This window comes from Petromyzon marinus, unplaced genomic scaffold (assembly GCF_048934315.1).
Source record: "Petromyzon marinus isolate PM22_M1 ecotype Great Lakes invasive population unplaced genomic scaffold, UKy_Petmar_22M1.pri1.0 PM_Scaffold_14, whole genome shotgun sequence".
NCBI classification, from domain to species: domain Eukaryota; kingdom Metazoa; phylum Chordata; class Hyperoartia; order Petromyzontiformes; family Petromyzontidae; genus Petromyzon; species Petromyzon marinus.
The window spans coordinates 409,287-430,008 of NW_027423102.1; positions in this window are offsets into that span (position 1 = coordinate 409,287).

Below are 20,722 nucleotides of genomic sequence, written 5' to 3' on the forward strand. Positions count from 1 at the left end.
GTCCATTTCATATCCCATAGCTTAACAACTCATATATTTGGATTCCTCTCGATGAGGCGAGCAGTACGATTACCACCTTGATGGGTCTGCGACGTTTCCTTCCAGAGTTATTACCAAAAAACCACAAACATCCCAGAATCCTCTCGGTTTGGGGTCAAAATGTTGTCGCTTATTAAATCCCATAAGAAACGTCGCATCGAATAAATGTGATTGAATTCTCCCCGTCTGGACGAGCGGAATTGAATGGTGCAACTGATTTTGCTGTGCTGTGAAAATTCAGATATTTGCATGACTGCTTTTGTTTTATTTTGTGAATAGCAAAAAGCATTCAACCCCATAATACATGCTGTTTTATTGGTCGCTCGTCCATTTCATATCACATAGCTTAACCATTCATATATTTGGATTCGTCTCGACGAGGCGAGCAGTACGAGTACCACCTTGATGGTTCTGCGACGTTTACTTCCAGAGTTATTACCAAAAAAACACAAACATCCCAGAATCCTCTCGGTTTGGGGTCAAAATGTTGTCGCTCATTAAATCCCATAAGAAACGTCGCATCGAGTGAATGTGATTGAATTCTCCCCGTCTGGACGAGCGGAATTGAATGGTGCAACTGATTTTGCTGTGCTGTGAAAATTCAGATATTTGCATGACTGCTTTGTTTTATTTTGTGAATAGCAAAAAGCATTCAACCCCATAATACATGTTGTTTTATTGGTCGCTCGTCCATTTCATATCCCATAGCTTAACAACTCATATATTTGGATTCCTCTCGATGAGGCGAGCAGTACGAGTACCACCTTGATGGGTCTGCGACGTTTCCTTCCAGAGTTATTACCAAAAAACCACAAACATCCCAGAATCCTCTCGGTTTGGGGTCAAAATGGTGTCGCTTATTAAATCCCATAAGAAACGTCGCATCGAATAAATGTGATTGAATTCTACCCGTCTTGACGAGCGAAATTGAATGGTGCAACTGATTTTGCTGTGCTGTGAAAATTCAGATATTTGCATGACTGCTTTTGTTTTATTTTGTGAATAGCAAAAGCATTCAACCCCATAATACATGCTGTTTTATTGGTCGCTCGTCCATTTCATATCACATAGCTTAACCATTCATATATTTGGATTCGTCTCGACGAGGCGAGCAGTACGAGTACCACCTTGATGGGTCTGCGACGTTTCCTTCCAGAGTTATTACCAAAAAAACACAAACATCCCAGAATCATCTCGGTTTTGGGTCAAAATGTTGTCGCTCATTAAATCCCATAGGAAACGTCGCATCGAATGAATGTGATTGAATTCTCCCCGTCTGGACGAGCGGAATTGAATGGTGCAACTGATTTTGCTGTGCTGTGAAAATTCAGATATTTGCATGACTGCTTGTGTTTTATTTTGTGAATAGCAAAAAGCATTCAACCCCATAATACATGTTGTTTTATTGGTCGCTCGTCCATTTCATATCCCATAGCTGAAACACTCATATATTTGGATTCCGCTCGACGAGGCGAGCAGTACGAGTACCACCTTGATCGGTCTGCGACGTTTCCTTCCAGAGTTATTACCAAAAAACCACAAACATCCCAGAATCCTCTCGGTTTGGGGTCAAAATGTTGTCGCTCATTAAATCCCATAAGAAACGTCGCATCGAATGAATGTGATTGAATTCTCCCCGTCTGGACGAGCGGAATTGAATGGTGCAATTGATTTTGCTGTGCTGTGAAAATTCAGATATTTTCATGACTGCTTTGTTTTATTTTGTGAATAGCAAAAAGCATTCAACCCCATAATACATGTTGTTTTATTGGTCGCTCGTCCATTTAATATCCCATAGCTTAACAACTCATACATTTGGATTCCTCTCGATGAGGCGAGCAGTACGAGTACCACCTTGATGGGTCTGCGACGTTTCCTTCCAGAGTTATTACCAAAAAACCACAAACATCCCAGAATCCTCTCGGTTTGGGGTCAAAATGGTGTCGCTTATTAAATCCCATAAGAAACGTCGCATCGAATAAATGTGATTGAATTCTACCCGTCTGGACGAGCGGAATTGAATGGTGCAACTGATTTTGCTGTGCTGTGAAAATTCAGATATTTTCATGACTGCTTTGTTTTATTTTGTGAATAGCAAAAAGCATTCAACCCCATAATACATGTTGTTTTATTGGTCGCTCGTCCATTTAATATCCCATAGCTTAACAACTCATACATTTGGATTCCTCTCGATGAGGCGAGCAGTACGAGTACCACCTTGATGGGTCTGCGACGTTTCCTTCCAGAGTTATTACCAAAAAACCACAAACATCCCAGAATCCTCTCGGTTTGGGGTCAAAATGGTGTCGCTTATTAAATCCCATAAGAAACGTCGCATCGAATAAATGTGATTGAATTCTACCCGTCTGGACGAGCGGAATTGAATGGTGCAACTGATTTTGCTGTGCTGTGAAAATTCAGATATTTGCATGACTGCTTTTGTTTTATTTTGTGAATAGCAAAAAGCATTCAACCCCATAATACATGCTGTTTTATTGGTCGCTCGTCCATTTCATATCCCATAGCTTAACAACTCATATATTTGGATTCCTCTCGATGAGGCGAGCAGTACGATTACCACCTTGATGGGTCTGCGACGTTTCCTTCCAGAGTTATTACCAAAAAACCACAAACATCCCAGAATCCTCTCGGTTTGGGGTCAAAATGTTGTCGCTTATTAAATCCCATAAGAAACGTCGCATCGAATAAATGTGATTGAATTCTCCCCGTCTGGACGAGCGGAATTGAATGGTGCAACTGATTTTGCTGTGCTGTGAAAATTCAGATATTTGCATGACTGCTTTTGTTTTATTTTGTGAATAGCAAAAAGCATTCAACCCCATAATACATGTTGTTTTATTGGTCGCTCGTCCATTTCATATCCCATAGCTTAACAACTCACATATTTGGATTCCTCTCGATGATGCGAGCAGTACGAGTACCACCTTGATGGGTCTGCGACGTTTCCTTCCAGAGTTATTACCAAAAAACCACAAACATCCCAGAATCCTCTCGGTTTTGGGTCAAAATGGTGTCGCTTATTAAATCCCATAAGAAACGTCGCATCGAATAAATGTGATTGAATTCTACCCGTCTGGACGAGCGGAATTGAATGGTGCAACTGATTTTGCTGTGCTGTGAAAATTCAGATATTTGCATGACTGCTTTTGTTTTATTTTGTGAATAGCAAAAAGCATTCAACCCCATAATACATGCTGTTTTATTGGTCGCTCGTCCATTTCATATCCCATAGCTTAACAACTCATATATTTGGATTCCTCTCGATGAGGCGAGCAGTACGAGTACCACCTTGATGGGTCTGCGACGTTTCCTTCCAGAGTTATTACCAAAAAACCACAAACATCCCAGAACCCTCTCGGTTTGGGGTCAAAATGTTGTCGCTTATTAAATCCCATAAGAAACGTCGCATCGAATAAATGTGATTGAATTCTCCCCGTCTGGACGAGCGGAATTGAATGGTGCAACTGATTTTGCTGTGCTGTGAAAATTCAGATATTTTCATGACTGCTTTGTTTTATTTTGTGAATAGCAAAAAGCATTCAACCCCATAATACATGTTGTTTTATTGGTCGCTCGTCCATTTAATATCCCATAGCTTAACAACTCATACATTTGGATTCCTCTCGATGAGGCGAGCAGTACGAGTACCACCTTGATGGGTCTGCGACGTTTCCTTCCAGAGTTATTACCAAAAAACCACAAACATCCCAGAATCCTCTCGGTTTGGGGTCAAAATGGTGTCGCTTATTAAATCCCATAAGAAACGTCGCATCGAATAAATGTGATTGAATTCTACCCGTCTGGACGAGCGGAATTGAATGGTGCAACTGATTTTGCTGTGCTGTGAAAATTCAGATATTTTCATGACTGCTTTGTTTTATTTTGTGAATAGCAAAAAGCATTCAACCCCATAATACATGTTGTTTTATTGGTCGCTCGTCCATTTAATATCCCATAGCTTAACAACTCATACATTTGGATTCCTCTCGATGAGGCGAGCAGTACGAGTACCACCTTGATGGGTCTGCGACGTTTCCTTCCAGAGTTATTACCAAAAAACCACAAACATCCCAGAATCCTCTCGGTTTGGGGTCAAAATGGTGTCGCTTATTAAATCCCATAAGAAACGTCGCATCGAATAAATGTGATTGAATTCTACCCGTCTGGACGAGCGGAATTGAATGGTGCAACTGATTTTGCTGTGCTGTGAAAATTCAGATATTTGCATGACTGCTTTTGTTTTATTTTGTGAATAGCAAAAAGCATTCAACCCCATAATACATGCTGTTTTATTGGTCGCTCGTCCATTTCATATCCCATAGCTTAACAACTCATATATTTGGATTCCTCTCGATGAGGCGAGCAGTACGATTACCACCTTGATGGGTCTGCGACGTTTCCTTCCAGAGTTATTACCAAAAAACCACAAACATCCCAGAATCCTCTCGGTTTGGGGTCAAAATGTTGTCGCGTATTAAATCCCATAAGAAACGTCGCATCGAATAAATGTGATTGAATTCTCCCCGTCTGGACGAGCGGAATTGAATGGTGCAACTGATTTTGCTGTGCTGTGAAAATTCAGATATTTGCATGACTGCTTTTGTTTTATTTTGTGAATAGCAAAAAGCATTCAACCCCATAATACATGCTGTTTTATTGGTCGCTCGTCCATTTCATATCACATAGCTTAACCATTCATATATTTGGATTCGTCTCGATGAGGCGAGCAGTACGAGTACCACCTTGATGGTTCTGCGACGTTTACTTCCAGAGTTATTACCAAAAAAACACAAACATCCCAGAATCCTCTCGGTTTGGGGTCAAAATGTTGTCGCTCATTAAATCCCATAAGAAACGTCGCATCGAGTGAATGTGATTGAATTCTCCCCGTCTGGACGAGCGGAATTGAATGTTGCAACTGATTTTGCTGTGCTGTGAAAATTCAGATATTTGCATGACTGCTTTGTTTTATTTTGTGAATAGCAAAAAGCATTCAACCCCATAATACATGTTGTTTTATTGGTCGCTCGTCCATTTCATATCCCATAGCTTAACAACTCATATATTTGGATTCCTCTCGATGAGGCGAGCAGTACGAGTACCACCTTGATGGGTCTGCGACGTTTCCTTCCAGAGTTATTACCAAAAAACCACAAACATCCCAGAATCCTCTCGGTTTGGGGTCAAAATGGTGTCGCTTATTAAATCCCATAAGAAACGTCGCATCGAATAAATGTGATTGAATTCTACCCGTCTTGACGAGCGAAATTGAATGGTGCAACTGATTTTGCTGTGCTGTGAAAATTCAGATATTTGCATGACTGCTTTTGTTTTATTTTGTGAATAGCAAAAGCATTCAACCCCATAATACATGCTGTTTTATTGGTCGCTCGTCCATTTCATATCACATAGCTTAACCATTCATATATTTGGATTCGTCTCGACGAGGCGAGCAGTACGAGTACCACCTTGATGGGTCTGCGACGTTTCCTTCCAGAGTTATTACCCAAAAAACACAAACATCCTAGAATCATCTCGGTTTTGGGTCAAAATGTTGTCGCTCATTAAATCCCATAGGAAACGTCGCATCGAATGAATGTGATTGAATTCTCCCCGTCTGGACGAGCGGAATTGAATGGTGCAACTGATTTTGCTGTGCTGTGAAAATTCAGATATTTGCATGACTGCTTGTGTTTTATTTTGTGAATAGCAAAAAGCATTCAACCCCATAATACATGTTGTTTTATTGGTCGCTCGTCCATTTCATATCCCATAGCTGAAACACTCATATATTTGGATTCCGCTCGACGAGGCGAGCAGTACGAGTACCACCTTGATCGGTCTGCGACGTTTCCTTCCAGAGTTATTACCAAAAAACCACAAACATCCCAGAATCCTCTCGGTTTGGGGTCAAAATGTTGTCGCTCATTAAATCCCATAAGAAACGTCGCATCGAATGAATGTGATTGAATTCTCCCCGTCTGGACGAGCGGAATTGAATGGTGCAATTGATTTTGCTGTGCTGTGAAAATTCAGATATTTTCATGACTGCTTTGTTTTATTTTGTGAATAGCAAAAAGCATTCAACCCCATAATACATGTTGTTTTATTGGTCGCTCGTCCATTTAATATCCCATAGCTTAACAACTCATACATTTGGATTCCTCTCGATGAGGCGAGCAGTACGAGTACCACCTTGATGGGTCTGCGACGTTTCCTTCCAGAGTTATTACCAAAAAACCACAAACATCCCAGAATCCTCTCGGTTTGGGGTCAAAATGGTGTCGCTTATTAAATCCCATAAGAAACGTCGCATCGAATAAATGTGATTGAATTCTACCCGTCTGGACGAGCGGAATTGAATGGTGCAACTGATTTTGCTGTGCTGTGAAAATTCAGATATTTTCATGACTGCTTTGTTTTATTTTGTGAATAGCAAAAAGCATTCAACCCCATAATACATGTTGTTTTATTGGTCGCTCGTCCATTTAATATCCCATAGCTTAACAACTCATACATTTGGATTCCTCTCGATGAGGCGAGCAGTACGAGTACCACCTTGATGGGTCTGCGACGTTTCCTTCCAGAGTTATTACCAAAAAACCACAAACATCCCAGAATCCTCTCGGTTTGGGGTCAAAATGGTGTCGCTTATTAAATCCCATAAGAAACGTCGCATCGAATAAATGTGATTGAATTCTACCCGTCTGGACGAGCGGAATTGAATGGTGCAACTGATTTTGCTGTGCTGTGAAAATTCAGATATTTGCATGACTGCTTTTTGTTTTATTTTGTGAATAGCAAAAAGCATTCAACCCCATAATACATGCTGTTTTATTGGTCGCTCGTCCATTTCATATCCCATAGCTTAACAACTCATATATTTGGATTCCTCTCGATGAGGCGAGCAGTACGATTACCACCTTGATGGGTCTGCGACGTTTCCTTCCAGAGTTATTACCAAAAAACCACAAACATCCCAGAATCCTCTCGGTTTGGGGTCAAAATGTTGTCGCTTATTAAATCCCATAAGAAACGTCGCATCGAATAAATGTGATTGAATTCTCCCCGTCTGGACGAGCGGAATTGAATGGTGCAACTGATTTTGCTGTGCTGTGAAAATTCAGATATTTGCATGACTGCTTTTGTTTTATTTTGTGAATAGCAAAAAGCATTCAACCCCATAATACATGCTGTTTTATTGGTCGCTCGTCCATTTCATATCACATAGCTTAACCATTCATATATTTGGATTCGTCTCGACGAGGCGAGCAGTACGAGTACCACCTTGATGGTTCTGCGACGTTTACTTCCAGAGTTATTACCAAAAAAACACAAACATCCCAGAATCCTCTCGGTTTGGGGTCAAAATGTTGTCGCTCATTAAATCCCATAAGAAACGTCGCATCGAGTGAATGTGATTGAATTCTCCCCGTCTGGACGAGCGGAATTGAATGTTGCAACTGATTTTGCTGTGCTGTGAAAATTCAGATATTTGCATGACTGCTTTGTTTTATTTTGTGAATAGCAAAAAGCATTCAACCCCATAATACATGTTGTTTTATTGGTCGCTCGTCCATTTCATATCCCATAGCTTAACAACTCACATATTTGGATTCCTCTCGATGATGCGAGCAGTACGAGTACCACCTTGATGGGTCTGCGACGTTTCCTTCCAGAGTTATTACCAAAAAACCACAAACATCCCAGAATCCTCTCGGTTTTGGGTCAAAATGGTGTCGCTTATTAAATCCCATAAGAAACGTCGCATCGAATAAATGTGATTGAATTCTACCCGTCTGGACGAGCGGAATTGAATGGTGCAACTGATTTTGCTGTGCTGTGAAAATTCAGATATTTGCATGACTGCTTTTGTTTTATTTTGTGAATAGCAAAAAGCATTCAACCCCATAATACATGCTGTTTTATTGGTCGCTCGTCCATTTCATATCCCATAGCTTAACAACTCATATATTTGGATTCCTCTCGATGAGGCGAGCAGTACGAGTACCACCTTGATGGGTCTGCGACGTTTCCTTCCAGAGTTATTACCAAAAAACCACAAACATCCCAGAACCCTCTCGGTTTGGGGTCAAAATGTTGTCGCTTATTAAATCCCATAAGAAACGTCGCATCGAATAAATGTGATTGAATTCTCCCCGTCTGGACGAGCGGAATTGAATGGTGCAACTGATTTTGCTGTGCTGTGAAAATTCAGATATTTTCATGACTGCTTTGTTTTATTTTGTGAATAGCAAAAAGCATTCAACCCCATAATACATGTTGTTTTATTGGTCGCTCGTCCATTTAATATCCCATAGCTTAACAACTCATACATTTGGATTCCTCTCGATGAGGCGAGCAGTACGAGTACCACCTTGATGGGTCTGCGACGTTTCCTTCCAGAGTTATTACCAAAAAACCACAAACATCCCAGAATCCTCTCGGTTTTGGGTCAAAATGGTGTCGCTTATTAAATCCCATAAGAAACGTCGCATCGAATAAATGTGATTGAATTCTACCCGTCTGGACGAGCGGAATTGAATGGTGCAACTGATTTTGCTGTGCTGTGAAAATTCAGATATTTGCATGACTGCTTTTGTTTTATTTTGTGAATAGCAAAAAGCATTCAACCCCATAATACATGCTGTTTTATTGGTCGCTCGTCCATTTCATATCCCATAGCTTAACAACTCATATATTTGGATTCCTCTCGATGAGGCGAGCAGTACGAGTACCACCTTGATGGGTCTGCGACGTTTCCTTCCAGAGTTATTACCAAAAAACCACAAACATCCCAGAACCCTCTCGGTTTGGGGTCAAAATGTTGTCGCTTATTAAATCCCATAAGAAACGTCGCATCGAATAAATGTGATTGAATTCTCCCCGTCTGGACGAGCGGAATTGAATGGTGCAACTGATTTTGCTGTGCTGTGAAAATTCAGATATTTTCATGACTGCTTTGTTTTATTTTGTGAATAGCAAAAAGCATTCAACCCCATAATACATGTTGTTTTATTGGTCGCTCGTCCATTTAATATCCCATAGCTTAACAACTCATACATTTGGATTCCTCTCGATGAGGCGAGCAGTACGAGTACCACCTTGATGGGTCTGCGACGTTTCCTTCCAGAGTTATTACCAAAAAACCACAAACATCCCAGAATCCTCTCGGTTTGGGGTCAAAATGGTGTCGCTTATTAAATCCCATAAGAAACGTCGCATCGAATAAATGTGATTGAATTCTACCCGTCTGGACGAGCGGAATTGAATGGTGCAACTGATTTTGCTGTGCTGTGAAAATTCAGATATTTGCATGACTGCTTTTGTTTTATTTTGTGAATAGCAAAAAGCATTCAACCCCATAATACATGCTGTTTTATTGGTTGCTCGTCCATTTCATATCCCATAGCTTAACAACTCATATATTTGGATTCCTCTCGATGATGCGAGCAGTACGATTACCACCTTGATGGGTCTGCGACGTTTCCTTCCAGAGTTATTACCAAAAAACCACAAACATCCCAGAATCCTCTCGGTTTGGGGTCAAAATGGTGTCGCTTATTAAATCCCATAAGAAACGTCGCATCGAATAAATGTGATTGAATTCTACCCGTCTTGACGAGCGGAATTGAATGGTGCAACTGATTTTGCTGTGCTGTGAAAATTCAGATATTTGCATGACTGCTTTTGTTTTATTTTGTGAATAGCAAAAGCATTCAACCCCATAATACATGCTGTTTTATTGGTCGCTCGTCCATTTCATATCACATAGCTTAACCATTCATATATTTGGATTCGTCTCGACGAGGCGAGCAGTACGAGTACCACCTTGATGGGTCTGCGACGTTTCCTTCCAGAGTTATTACCAAAAAAACACAAACATCCCAGAATCATCTCGGTTTTGGGTCAAAATGTTGTCGCTCATTAAATCCCATAGGAAACGTCGCATCGAATGAATGTGATTGAATTCTCCCCGTCTGGACGAGCGGAATTGAATGGTGCAACTGATTTTGCTGTGCTGTGAAAATTCAGATATTTGCATGACTGCTTGTGTTTTATTTTGTGAATAGCAAAAAGCATTCAACCCCATAATACATGTTGTTTTATTGGTCGCTCGTCCATTTCATATCCCATAGCTGAAACACTCATATATTTGGATTCCGCTCGACGAGGCGAGCAGTACGAGTACCACCTTGATCGGTCTGCGACGTTTCCTTCCAGAGTTATTACCAAAAAACCACAAACATCCCAGAATCCTCTCGGTTTGGGGTCAAAATGTTGTCGCTCATTAAATCCCATAAGAAACGTCGCATCGAATGAATGTGATTGAATTCTCCCCGTCTGGACGAGCGGAATTGAATGGTGCAATTGATTTTGCTGTGCTGTGAAAATTCAGATATTTTCATGACTGCTTTGTTTTATTTTGTGAATAGCAAAAAGCATTCAACCCCATAATACATGTTGTTTTATTGGTCGCTCGTCCATTTAATATCCCATAGCTTAACAACTCATACATTTGGATTCCTCTCGATGAGGCGAGCAGTACGAGTACCACCTTGATGGGTCTGCGACGTTTCCTTCCAGAGTTATTACCAAAAAACCACAAACATCCCAGAATCCTCTCGGTTTGGGGTCAAAATGGTGTCGCTTATTAAATCCCATAAGAAACGTCGCATCGAATAAATGTGATTGAATTCTACCCGTCTGGACGAGCGGAATTGAATGGTGCAACTGATTTTGCTGTGCTGTGAAAATTCAGATATTTTCATGACTGCTTTGTTTTATTTTGTGAATAGCAAAAAGCATTCAACCCCATAATACATGTTGTTTTATTGGTCGCTCGTCCATTTAATATCCCATAGCTTAACAACTCATACATTTGGATTCCTCTCGATGAGGCGAGCAGTACGAGTACCACCTTGATGGGTCTGCGACGTTTCCTTCCAGAGTTATTACCAAAAAACCACAAACATCCCAGAATCCTCTCGGTTTGGGGTCAAAATGGTGTCGCTTATTAAATCCCATAAGAAACGTCGCATCGAATAAATGTGATTGAATTCTACCCGTCTGGACGAGCGGAATTGAATGGTGCAACTGATTTTGCTGTGCTGTGAAAATTCAGATATTTGCATGACTGCTTTTGTTTTATTTTGTGAATAGCAAAAAGCATTCAACCCCATAATACATGCTGTTTTATTGGTCGCTCGTCCATTTCATATCCCATAGCTTAACAACTCATATATTTGGATTCCTCTCGATGAGGCGAGCAGTACGATTACCACCTTGATGGGTCTGCGACGTTTCCTTCCAGAGTTATTACCAAAAAACCACAAACATCCCAGAATCATCTCGGTTTGGGGTCAAAATGTTGTCGCTTATTAAATCCCATAAGAAACGTCGCATCGAATAAATGTGATTGAATTCTCCCCGTCTGGACGAGCGGAATTGAATGGTGCAACTGATTTTGCTGTGCTGTGAAAATTCAGATATTTGCATGACTGCTTTTGTTTTATTTTGTGAATAGCAAAAAGCATTCAACCCCATAATACATGCTGTTTTATTGGTCGCTCGTCCATTTCATATCACATAGCTTAACCATTCATATATTTGGATTCGTCTCGACGAGGCGAGCAGTACGAGTACCACCTTGATGGTTCTGCGACGTTTACTTCCAGAGTTATTACCAAAAAAACACAAACATCCCAGAATCCTCTCGGTTTGGGGTCAAAATGTTGTCGCTCATTAAATCCCATAAGAAACGTCGCATCGAGTGAATGTGATTGAATTCTCCCCGTCTGGACGAGCGGAATTGAATGTTGCAACTGATTTTGCTGTGCTGTGAAAATTCAGATATTTGCATGACTGCTTTGTTTTATTTTGTGAATAGCAAAAAGCATTCAACCCCATAATACATGTTGTTTTATTGGTCGCTCGTCCATTTCATATCCCATAGCTTAACAACTCACATATTTGGATTCCTCTCGATGATGCGAGCAGTACGAGTACCACCTTGATGGGTCTGCGACGTTTCCTTCCAGAGTTATTACCAAAAAACCACAAACATCCCAGAATCCTCTCGGTTTTGGGTCAAAATGGTGTCGCTTATTAAATCCCATACGAAACGTCGCATCGAATAAATGTGATTGAATTCTACCCGTCTGGACGAGCGGAATTGAATGGTGCAACTGATTTTGCTGTGCTGTGAAAATTCAGATATTTGCATGACTGCTTTTGTTTTATTTTGTGAATAGCAAAAAGCATTCAACCCCATAATACATGCTGTTTTATTGGTCGCTCGTCCATTTCATATCCCATAGCTTAACAACTCATATATTTGGATTCCTCTCGATGAGGCGAGCAGTACGAGTACCACCTTGATGGGTCTGCGACGTTTCCTTCCAGAGTTATTACCAAAAAACCACAAACATCCCAGAATCCTCTCGGTTTGGGGTCAAAATGGTGTCGCTTATTAAATCCCATAAGAAACGTCGCATCGAATAAATGTGATTGAATTCTACCCGTCTGGACGAGCGGAATTGAATGGTGCAACTGATTTTGCTGTGCTGTGAAAATTCAGATATTTTCATGACTGCTTTGTTTTATTTTGTGAATAGCAAAAAGCATTCAACCCCATAATACATGTTGTTTTATTGGTCGCTCGTCCATTTAATATCCCATAGCTTAACAACTCATACATTTGGATTCCTCTCGATGAGGCGAGCAGTACGAGTACCACCTTGATGGGTCTGCGACGTTTCCTTCCAGAGTTATTACCAAAAAACCACAAACATCCCAGAATCCTCTCGGTTTGGGGTCAAAATGGTGTCGCTTATTAAATCCCATAAGAAACGTCGCATCGAATAAATGTGATTGAATTCTACCCGTCTGGACGAGCGGAATTGAATGGTGCAACTGATTTTGCTGTGCTGTGAAAATTCAGATATTTGCATGACTGCTTTTGTTTTATTTTGTGAATAGCAAAAAGCATTCAACCCCATAATACATGCTGTTTTATTGGTCGCTCGTCCATTTCATATCCCATAGCTTAACAACTCATATATTTGGATTCCTCTCGATGAGGCGAGCAGTACGATTACCACCTTGATGGGTCTGCGACGTTTCCTTCCAGAGTTATTACCAAAAAACCACAAACATCCCAGAATCATCTCGGTTTGGGGTCAAAATGTTGTCGCTTATTAAATCCCATAAGAAACGTCGCATCGAATAAATGTGATTGAATTCTCCCCGTCTGGACGAGCGGAATTGAATGGTGCAACTGATTTTGCTGTGCTGTGAAAATTCAGATATTTGCATGACTGCTTTTGTTTTATTTTGTGAATAGCAAAAAGCATTCAACCCCATAATACATGCTGTTTTATTGGTCGCTCGTCCATTTCATATCACATAGCTTAACCATTCATATATTTGGATTCGTCTCGACGAGGCGAGCAGTACGAGTACCACCTTGATGGTTCTGCGACGTTTACTTCCAGAGTTATTACCAAAAAAACACAAACATCCCAGAATCCTCTCGGTTTGGGGTCAAAATGTTGTCGCTCATTAAATCCCATAAGAAACGTCGCATCGAGTGAATGTGATTGAATTCTCCCCGTCTGGACGAGCGGAATTGAATGTTGCAACTGATTTTGCTGTGCTGTGAAAATTCAGATATTTGCATGACTGCTTTGTTTTATTTTGTGAATAGCAAAAAGCATTCAACCCCATAATACATGTTGTTTTATTGGTCGCTCGTCCATTTCATATCCCATAGCTTAACAACTCACATATTTGGATTCCTCTCGATGATGCGAGCAGTACGAGTACCACCTTGATGGGTCTGCGACGTTTCCTTCCAGAGTTATTACCAAAAAACCACAAACATCCCAGAATCCTCTCGGTTTTGGGTCAAAATGGTGTCGCTTATTAAATCCCATACGAAACGTCGCATCGAATAAATGTGATTGAATTCTACCCGTCTGGACGAGCGGAATTGAATGGTGCAACTGATTTTGCTGTGCTGTGAAAATTCAGATATTTGCATGACTGCTTTGGTTTTATTTTGTGAATAGCAAAAAGCATTCAACCCCATAATACATGCTGTTTTATTGGTCGCTCGTCCATTTCATATCCCATAGCTTAACAACTCATATATTTGGATTCCTCTCGATGAGGCGAGCAGTACGAGTACCACCTTGATGGGTCTGCGACGTTTCCTTCCAGAGTTATTACCAAAAAACCACAAACATCCCAGAATCCTCTCGGTTTGGGGTCAAAATGGTGTCGCTTATTAAATCCCATAAGAAACGTCGCATCGAATAAATGTGATTGAATTCTACCCGTCTGGACGAGCGGAATTGAATGGTGCAACTGATTTTGCTGTGCTGTGAAAATTCAGATATTTTCATGACTGCTTTGTTTTATTTTGTGAATAGCAAAAAGCATTCAACCCCATAATACATGTTGTTTTATTGGTCGCTCGTCCATTTAATATCCCATAGCTTAACAACTCATACATTTGGATTCCTCTCGATGAGGCGAGCAGTACGAGTACCACCTTGATGGGTCTGCGACGTTTCCTTCCAGAGTTATTACCAAAAAACCACAAACATCCCAGAATCCTCTCGGTTTGGGGTCAAAATGGTGTCGCTTATTAAATCCCATAAGAAACGTCGCATCGAATAAATGTGATTGAATTCTACCCGTCTGGACGAGCGGAATTGAATGGTGCAACTGATTTTGCTGTGCTGTGAAAATTCAGATATTTGCATGACTGCTTTTGTTTTATTTTGTGAATAGCAAAAAGCATTCAACCCCATAATACATGCTGTTTTATTGGTCGCTCGTCCATTTCATATCCCATAGCTTAACAACTCATATATTTGGATTCCTCTCGATGAGGCGAGCAGTACGATTACCACCTTGATGGGTCTGCGACGTTTCCTTCCAGAGTTATTACCAAAAAACCACAAACATCCCAGAATCATCTCGGTTTGGGGTCAAAATGTTGTCGCTTATTAAATCCCATAAGAAACGTCGCATCGAATAAATGTGATTGAATTCTCCCCGTCTGGACGAGCGGAATTGAATGGTGCAACTGATTTTGCTGTGCTGTGAAAATTCAGATATTTGCATGACTGCTTTTGTTTTATTTTGTGAATAGCAAAAAGCATTCAACCCCATAATACATGCTGTTTCATTGGTCGCTCGTCCATTTCATATCACATAGCTTAACCATTCATATATTTGAATTCGTCTCGACGAGGCGAGCAGTACGAGTACCACCTTGATGGGTCTGCGACGTTTCCTTCCAGAGTTATTACCAAAAAAACACAAACATCCCAGAATCCTCTCGGTTTGGGGTCAAAATGTTGTCGCTCATTAAATCCCATAGGAAACGTCGCATCGAATGAATGTGATTGAATTCTCCCCGTCTGGACGAGCGGAATTGAATGGTGCAACTGATTTTGCTGTGCTGTGAAAATTCAGATATTTGCATGACTGCTTGTGTTTTATTTTGTGAATAGCAAAAAGCATTCAACCCCATAATACATGTTGTTTTATTGGTCGCTCGTCCATTTCATATCCCATAGCTGAAACACTCATATATTTGGATTCTGCTCGACGAGGCGAGCAGTACGAGTACCACCTTGATCGGTCTGCGACGTTTCCTTCCAGAGTTATTACCAAAAAACCACAAACATCCCAGAATCCTCTCGGTTTGGGGTCAAAATGTTGTCGCTCATTAAATCCCATAAGAAACGTCGCATCGAATGAATGTGATTGAATTCTCCCCGTCTGGACGAGCGGAATTGAATGGTGCAACTGATTTTGCTGTGCTGTGAAAATTCAGATATTTTCATGACTGCTTTGTTTTATTTTGTGAATAGCAAAAAGCATTCAACCCCATAATACATGCTGTTTTATTGGTCGCTCGTCCATTTCATATCCCATAGCTTAACAACTCATATATTTGGATTCCTCTCGATGAGGCGAGCAGTACGAGTACCACCTTGATGGGTCTGCGACGTTTCCTTCCAGAGTTATTACCAAAAAACCACAAACATCCCAGAACCCTCTCGGTTTGGGGTCAAAATGTTGTCGCTTATTAAATCCCATAAGAAACGTCGCATCGAATAAATGTGATTGAATTCTCCCCGTCTGGACGAGCGGAATTGAATGGTGCAACTGATTTTGCTGTGCTGTGAAAATTCAGATATTTTCATGACTGCTTTGTTTTATTTTGTGAATAGCAAAAAGCATTCAACCCCATAATACATGTTGTTTTATTGGTCGCTCGTCCATTTAATATCCCATAGCTTAACAACTCATACATTTGGATTCCTCTCGATGAGGCGAGCAGTACGAGTACCACCTTGATGGGTCTGCGACGTTTCCTTCCAGAGTTATTACCAAAAAACCACAAACATCCCAGAATCCTCTCGGTTTGGGGTCAAAATGGTGTCGCTTATTAAATCCCATAAGAAACGTCGCATCGAATAAATGTGATTGAATTCTACCCGTCTGGACGAGCGGAATTGAATGGTGCAACTGATTTTGCTGTGCTGTGAAAATTCAGATATTTGCATGACTGCTTTTGTTTTATTTTGTGAATAGCAAAAAGCATTCAACCCCATAATACATGCTGTTTTATTGGTTGCTCATCCATTTCATATCCCATAGCTTAACAACTCATATATTTGGATTCCTCTCGATGATGCGAGCAGTACGATTACCACCTTGATGGGTCTGCGACGTTTCCTTCCAGAGTTATTACCAAAAAACCACAAACATCCCAGAATCCTCTCGGTTTGGGGTCAAAATGGTGTCGCTTATTAAATTCCATAAGAAACGTCGCATCGAATAAATGTGATTGAATTCTACCCGTCTTGACGAGCGGAATTGAATGTTGCAACTGATTTTGCTGTGCTGTGAAAATTCAGATATTTGCATGACTGCTTTTGTTTTATTTTGTGAATAGCAAAAAGCATTCAACCCCATAATACATGCTGTTTCATTGGTCGCTCGTCCATTTCATATCACATAGCTTAACCATTCATATATTTGAATTCGTCTCGACGAGGCGAGCAGTACGAGTACCACCTTGATGGGTCTGCGACGTTTCCTTCCAGAGTTATTACCAAAAAAACACAAACATCCCAGAATCATCTCGGTTTGGGGTCAAAATGTTGTCGCTCATTAAATCCCATAGGAAACGTCGCATCGAATGAATGTGATTGAATTCTCCCCGTCTGGACGAGCGGAATTGAATGGTGCAACTGATTTTGCTGTGCTGTGAAAATTCAGATATTTGCATGACTGCTTTTGTTTTATTTTGTGAATAGCAAAAAGCATTCAACCCCATAATACATGTTGTTTTATTGGTCGCTCGTCCATTTCATATCACATAGCTTAACCATTCATATATTTGGATTCGTCTCGACGAGGCGAGCAGTACGAGTACCACCTTGATGGGTCTGCGACGTTTCCTTCCAGAGTTATTACCAAAAAAACACAAACATCCCAGAATCATCTCGGTTTTGGGTCAAAATGTTGTCGCTCATTAAATCCCATAAGAAACGTCGCATCGAATGAATGTGATTGAATTCTCCCCGTCTGGACGAGCGGAATTGAATGGTGCAACTGATTTTGCTGTGCTGTGAAAATTCAGATATTTTCATGACTGCTTTGTTTTATTTTGTGAATAGCAAAAAGCATTCAACCCCATAATACATGTTGTTTTATTGGTCGCTCGTCCATTTAATATCCCATAGCTTAACAACTCATACATTTGGATTCCTCTCGATGAGGCGAGCAATACGAGTACCACCTTGATGGGTCTGCGACGTTTCCTTCCAGAGTTATTACCAAAAAACCACAAACATCCCAGAATCCTCTCGGTTTGGGGTCAAAATGGTGTCGCTTATTAAATCCCATAAGAAACGTCGCATCGAATAAATGTGATTGAATTCTACCCGTCTGGACGAGCGGAATTGAATGGTGCAACTGATTTTGCTGTGCTGTGAAAATTCAGATATTTGCATGACTGCTTTTGTTTTATTTTGTGAATAGCAAAAAGCATTCAACCCCATAATACATGCTGTTTTATTGGTCGCTCGTCCATTTCATATCCCATAGCTTAACAACTCATATATTTGGATTCCTCTCGATGAGGCGAGCAGTACGATTACCACCTTGATGGGTCTGCGACGTTTCCTTCCAGAGTTATTACCAAAAAACCACAAACATCCCAGAATCCTCTCGGTTTGGGGTCAAAATGTTGTCGCTTATTAAATCCCATAAGAAACGTCGCATCGAATAAATGTGATTGAATTCTCCCCGTCTGGACGAGCGGAATTGAATGGTGCAACTGATTTTGCTGTGCTGTGAAAATTCAGATATTTTCATGACTGCTTTGTTTTATTTTGTGAATAGCAAAAAGCATTCAACCCCATAATACATGTTGTTTTATTGGTCGCTCGTCCATTTAATATCCCATAGCTTAACAACTCATACATTTGGATTCCTCTCGATGAGGCGAGCAGTACGAGTACCACCTTGATGGGTCTGCGACGTTTCCTTCCAGAGTTATTACCAAAAAACCACAAACATCCCAGAATCCTCTCGGTTTGGGGTCAAAATGGTGTCGCTTATTAAATCCCATAAGAAACGTCGCATCGAATAAATGTGATTGAATTCTACCCGTCTGGACGAGCGGAATTGAATGGTGCAACTGATTTTGCTGTGCTGTGAAAATTCAGATATTTGCATGACTGCTTTTGTTTTATTTTGTGAATAGCAAAAAGCATTCAACCCCATAATACATGCTGTTTTATTGGTCGCTCGTCCATTTCATATCCCATAGCTTAACAACTCATATATTTGGATTCCTCTCGATGAGGCGAGCAGTATGATTACCACCTTGATGGGTCTGCGACGTTTCCTTCCAGAGTTATTACCAAAAAACCACAAACATCCCAGAATCCTCTCGGTTTGGGGTCAAAATGTTGTCGCTTATTAAATCCCATAAGAAACGTCGCATCGAATAAATGTGATTGAATTCTCCCCGTCTGGACGAGCGGAATTGAATGGTGCAACTGATTTTGCTGTGCTGTGAAAATTCAGATATTTGCATGACTGCTTTTGTTTTATTTTGTGAATAGCAAAAAGCATTCAACCCCATAATACATGCTGTTTTATTGGTCGCTCGTCCATTTCATATCACATAGCTTAACCATTCATATATTTGGATTCGTCTCGACGAGGCGAGCAGTACGAGTACCACCTTGATGGTTCTGCGACGTTTACTTCCAGAGTTATTACCAAAAAAACACAAACATCCCAGAATCCTCTCGGTTTGGGGTCAAAATGTTGTCGCTCATTAAATCCCATAAGAAACGTCGCATCGAGTGAATGTGATTGAATTCTCCCCGTCTGGACGAGCGGAATTGAATGTTGCAACTGATTTTGCTGTGCTGTGAAAATTCAGATATTTGCATGACTGCTTTGTTTTATTTTGTGAATAGCAAAAAGCATTCAACCCCATAATACATGTTGTTTTATTGGTCGCTCGTCCATTTCATATCCCATAGCTTAACAACTCATATATTTGGATTCCTCTCGATGAGGCGAGCAGTAAGAGTACCACCTTGATGGGTCTGCGACGTTTCCTTCCAGAGTTATTACCAAAAAACCACAAACATCCCAGAATCCTCTCGGTTTTGGGTCAAAATGGTGTCGCTTATTAAATCCCATAAGAAACGTCGCATCGAATAAATGTGATTGAATTCTACCCGTCTGGACGAGCGGAATTGAATGGTGCAACTGATTTTGCTGTGCTGTGAAAATTCAGATATTTGCATGACTGCTTTTGTTTTATTTTGTGAATAGCAAAAAGCATTCAACCCCATAATACATGCTGTTTTATTGGTCGCTCGTCCATTTCATATCCGATAGCTTAACAACTCATATATTTGGATTCCTCTCGATAAGGCGAGCAGTACGAGTACCACCTTGATGGGTCTGCGACGTTTCCTTCCAGAGTTATTACCAAAAAACCACAAACATCCCAGAATCCTCTCGGTTTGGGGTCAAAATGTTGTCGCTTATTAAATCCCATAAGAAACGTCGCATCGAATAAATGTGATTGAATTCTCCCCGTCTGGACGAGCGGAATTGAATGGTGCAACTGATTTTGCTGTGCTGTGAAAATTCAGATATTTGCATGACTGCTTTTGTTTTATTTTGTGAATAGCAAAAAGCATTCAACCCCATAATACATGCTGTTTTATTGGTCGCTCGTCCATTTCATATCACATAGCTTAACCATTCATATATTTGGATTCGTCTCGACGAGGCGAGCAGTACGAGTACCACCTTGATGGTTCTGCGACGTTTCCTTCCAGAGTTATTACCAAAAAAACACAAACATCCCAGAATCCTCTCGGTTTGGGGTCAAAATGTTGTCGCTTATTAAATCCCATAAGAAACGTCGCATCGAATGAATGTGATTGAATTATCCCCGTCTGGACGAGCGGAATTGAATGGTGCAACTGATTTTGCTGTGCTGTGAAAATTCAAATATTTGCATGACTGCATTTGTTTTATTTTGTGAATAACAAAAAGCATTCAACCCCATAATACATGCTGTTTTATTGGTCGC